Source organism: Theobroma umbraticum, unplaced genomic scaffold (assembly GCF_002168275.2).
Source record: "Theobroma umbraticum cultivar Fairchild unplaced genomic scaffold, ASM216827v3 scaffold_69.0, whole genome shotgun sequence".
Classification (NCBI taxonomy): domain Eukaryota; kingdom Viridiplantae; phylum Streptophyta; class Magnoliopsida; order Malvales; family Malvaceae; genus Theobroma; species Theobroma umbraticum.
In genome coordinates this window covers 339,112-344,203 of record NW_018397293.1, presented here as the reverse complement: position 1 = coordinate 344,203, position 5,092 = coordinate 339,112, and positions in this window count along the sequence as shown.

The window sequence follows — 5,092 nt, the reverse complement described above, 5'->3', positions numbered from 1 at the left end:
ACGTTTCCTACAGTAAACATTCAATTATAGTATATTTTAATCAAAAATGTAAAAAATACGAACTTAAAATCTATTATGAGAATATAAAACCATTTAAAGTGAGTAATAAGGTTTTCAAAAGCTTGAGTGACTATAAATGGCTTTTCTTACTAAAGGATGGCTTTGCTTCATGCTTACCAAGGCAAGCATTCAATTATAACATATTTTGACCAAAAGTGTAAAAAAATCTAACTTAAAATCAATTATAAGAGTATAAAACCATTTAAAGCGAGTAATAAGGTCTTCAAAGGCTTGAGTAACTATAAATAGACTTTTCTCTGCCATGGATAGCTTTACTTCACGTTTCTTGAGGTAAATGTTCAATTCTAGAATATTTTAGTCAAAAATGTAAAAAATCCAACTTAAAATCAATTATAAGAATATAAAACCATTTAAAGCGAGTAATAAGGCTTTTCAAAGGCTTAAGTGATTATAAATGGACTTTTCTCTTCCATGAATAGCTTTTGCTTCATGTTTCCCAAGGCAAACGTTCAATTATAGCATATATTTACTAAAAATGTAAAAAAATCCTACTTAAAGTTAATTATCAGAATATAAAATTATTTAAAACGAGCAATAAAGCTTTCAAAGGCTTGAGTGATTATAAATGGACTTTTCTCTCTAATGGATGGCTTTTGCTTCACGTTTCACAAGGTAGATATTGAATTATAGCATATTTTAACCCAACATGCAAAAAATCCAACATAAAATCAATTATGAGAATATAAAACCATTTAAAATGAGTACTAAGGCTTTCAAAGGCTTGAGTGACTATAAATATGCTTTTCACTCCGTTAGATGGCTTTTGCTTCATATTTCTTGAGGCAGACATTCAATTATCACAAATTTTAACTAAAAATATAAAAAAATCTAGCTTAAAATCAATTATGAGAATATAAAACCAGTTAAAGCAAATAATAAGGCTTTCAATGGCTTGAGTGACTATAAATAGACTTTTGTCTCCCATGGATGGCTTTTGCTTCATGTTTCCTAAGGTAGACGTTCAATTATAGTATATTTAAAGCAAAAATATAAAAAAATCCAACTTAAAATCAATTTTGAGAATATAAATCTGTTTAAAGCGACTAATAGGGCTTTCAATGGCTTGAGTGACTATAAATTAACTTTTTTCTCCAATGGATGGCTTTTACTTCATGTTTCCTAAGGACGACATTCAATTATAGCATATTTTAACAAAATATACAAAAAATTTCAATTTAAAATCTATTATGAGAATATAAAACCATTTAGAGTGAGTAATAAAGCTTTCGAAGGCTTAAGTCACTATAAATGGCTTTTCATACCAATGGATGACTTTTGCTTCATGTTTCCCAAGGCAAGCATTCAATTACAACTTATTTGAACAAAAAATTTTAAAAAATCCAACTTAAAATCAATTATGAGAATATAAAACTATTTAAAGCGAGTAATAAGGCTTTTAAAGGCTTGAGTGACCATAAATGGACTTTTCTCTCTAACGGATGGCTTTTGCTTCACGTTTCCAATGGCAGACATTCAGTAATAGCATATTTTAACCAAAAATTAAAAATTTTCAACTTAAAATGAATTATGAGAATATAAAACCATTTAAAGTATGGATAAGGCTTTCAAATGCTTGAGTTAATATAAATAGACTTTTTTCCCTAATGGATGACTTTTTCTTCATGTTTCTTGATGCAGACATTTAGTAATAGCATATTTTAACCAAAATGTAAAAAATTTCAATTTAAAATCAATTATGAGAATATAAAATCATTTAAAGCAAGTAATAAGGCTTTCAAAGGCTTGGGCGACTATAAATGTACTTTCTCTCTAATGGATGGCTTTTTCTTCACGTTTCCTAAGGCAAAGATTCAATTACAACATATTTTCACAAAAAATGTAAAAAAATCTAACTGAAAATCAATTATGAGAATATAAAACAATTTAAAGCGTGTAATAACACTTTTAAAGGCTTGAGTGACTATAAATAGACTTTTCTCTATAATGGATGGCTTTTGCTTCACATTTCTCAAGGTGGACAATCAATTATAGCATATTTTAACCAAAAATATAAAAAAATCCAACTTAAAATGAATTATGAGAATATAAAATCATTTAAAACGAGTAATAGGGCTTTTAATGGCTTGAGTGACTATAAATTCACTTTTCTCTCCAATGGATGGCTTTTACTTCAGGTTTTCAGAGATAGACTTTCAATTATAATATATTTTAATGAAAAATGTAAAAAATTTCAACTTAAAATCTATTATGGGAATATAAAACCATTTAAAGAGATTAATCATGCTTTCAAAGGCTTGAGTGACTATAAATGGCTTTTCTCGCCAATAGATGGCTTTTGCTTCATGTTTCCTAAGGCAAGCATTCGATTATAAAATATTTTAATCAAAAATTTTAAAAATTCTAAATTAAAATCAATTATGAGAATATAAAGCTATTTCAAGAGTGGAATAAGGCTTTCAAAAGTTCGAGTGACTATAAATATACTTTTCTCCCTAATGGATGGCTTTTCTTCACGTTTCCAGAGGCAGACATTTAGTAATAGCATATTTTAACCAAAATGTAAAAAATTCCAACTTAAAATCAATTATGAGAATATAAAACCATTTAAAGCGAGTAATAAGGCTTTCAAAGGCTTGAGTGACTATAAATGTACTTTTTTCTCCAATGGATGGCTTTTGCTTCATGTTTCCCAAGGCAGACATTTAATTACAATATATTTTAACCAAAAATGTTAAAAAATTTAACCTAAAATCAATTATGAGAATATAAACAATTTAAAGCGTATAATAAAGCTTTCAAAGATTTGAGTGATTATAAATGGACTTTTCTCTACAATGGATGGCTTTTGCTTCACATTTCGGAGTAGACGATCAATTATAGTATATTTTAACAAAAAATAGAAAAAAATCCAACTTAAAATCAATTATGAGAATATAAAACCATTTAAAGAGTGTAATAAGGCTTTTAAAGGCTTGAGTGACTATAAATGGACTTTTCTCTCTAATGGACGGCTTTTGCTTTATGTTTCCTAAAGTAGACACTCAGTACTAGCAATTTTTAACCAAAAATTTAAAAAATTCCAACTTAAAATCAATTATAAGAATATGAAACTATTTAAAGCGTGGAATAAGGCTTTTAAATGCTCGAGTGACTATAAATAGACTTTTATCCTAGATGGATAGATTTTTCTTCATGTTTCTCGAGGTAAACATTCAGTAATAGCATATTTTAACCAAAAATGAAAAAAATCGAACTTAAAATCAATTATGAGAATATAAAACCATTTAAAGTGAGTAATAAGGCTTTCGAAGGCTTGAGTGACTATAAATGTACTTTTCTCTGTAGTGGATGGCTTTTGCTTCACGTTTCCCATGACAAACATTCAATTACAACATATTTTAACCAAAAATGTAAAAAAATCTAACTAAAAATCAATTATGAGAATACAAAACAATTTAAAGCGTGTAATAAGGCTTCCAAAGGCTTGAGTCACTATAAATGGACTTTTCTCTATAATGGATGGTTTTTACTTCACATTTCCCAAGATAGACAATCAATTATAGCATATTTTAATTAAAAATGTAAAAAAAATCTAATTTAAAATCAATTATGAGAATATAAAACTATTTAAAGCGGGTAATAGGGCTTTCAATGGCTTGAGTGATTATAAATTCACTTTTCTCTCTAATGGATGGCTTTTACTTCAGGTTTTTGAGGCAAACATTCAATTATAGCATATTTTAACCAAAAAATGTAAAAAAAACCCAGCTTAAAATCAATTATGAGAATATAAAACCATTTAAAGCGAATAATAAGGCTTTTAATGGCTTGAGTAACTATAAATAGACATTTCTCTACCATAGGTGGCTTTTTCTTTACATTTCCCTAGATAGACGTTCAATTATGATATATTTTAACCAAAAATATAAAAAAATCTAACTTAAAATCAATTATGAAAATATAAAACCGTGTAAAGCGAATAATAGGGCTCTCAATGGCTTGAGTGGCTATAAATAAACTTTTCTTTCCAATGGATGGGTTTCGCTTCATGTTTCTAGAGGTAAACATTAAATTATTACATATTTTAATCAAAAATGTAAAAAAATCTAACTTAAATTGAATTATCAGAATATAAAACCATTTAAAGCGAGTAATAAGGCTTTTCAAAGGCTTGAGTGACTATAAATGGACTTTTCTCTCCCATGGATGGCTTTTTCTTTACATCTCCTAAGGTAGACATGAAGTAAAAGAATATTTTAACCAAAAATGAAAAACAATCCCACTTAAAATCAGTTATGGGAATATAAAACCATTTAAAGCGAGTAATAAGGCTTTCGAAGGCTTGAGTGACTATAAATCGACTTTTCTCTAATGAATGGCTTTTGCTTTACATTTCCTAGGGCTGACGTTTAGTAATAGCATATTTTAACCAAAAATATAAAAAATCCAACTTAAAATTAATTATGAGAATATAAAACAATTTAGAGAGAGTAATAAGGCTTTCAAAGGCTTGAGTGACTATAAATGGACTTTTCTCTCTAGTGGATGGCTTTTGCTTTACGTTTCCTAAGGCAGACACTCTATTATAGCATATTTTAACCAAAAATGTAAAAAAATCCAACTTAAAATCAGTTATGAGAATATAAAATCATTTAAAGCTTGGGTGACTATAAATAGACTTTTCTCCCCCATGGGTGGCTTTTACCTCACGTTTTCTGAGGCAGACATTCAATTATAGCATATTTTAGCCAAAAATGTAAAGGAAATCCAACTTAAAATCAATTATGAGAGTATAAAACCATTTTAAGCGAGTAATTAGGCTTTCAAAGGCTTGAGTAAGTATAAATGGACTTTTTTCTCCCATGGATGACTTTTGCTTCACGTTTCCCAAGACAAACAATTAACTAGAGCATATTTTAACCCGAAATGTAAAAAAATCTAACTTAATATCAATTATAAATATATAAAACCATTTAAAGTGAGTGATAAGGCTTTTAAAGGCTTGAGAAACTATAAATGGACCTTTCTCTCCTATGGATGGCTTTTGCTT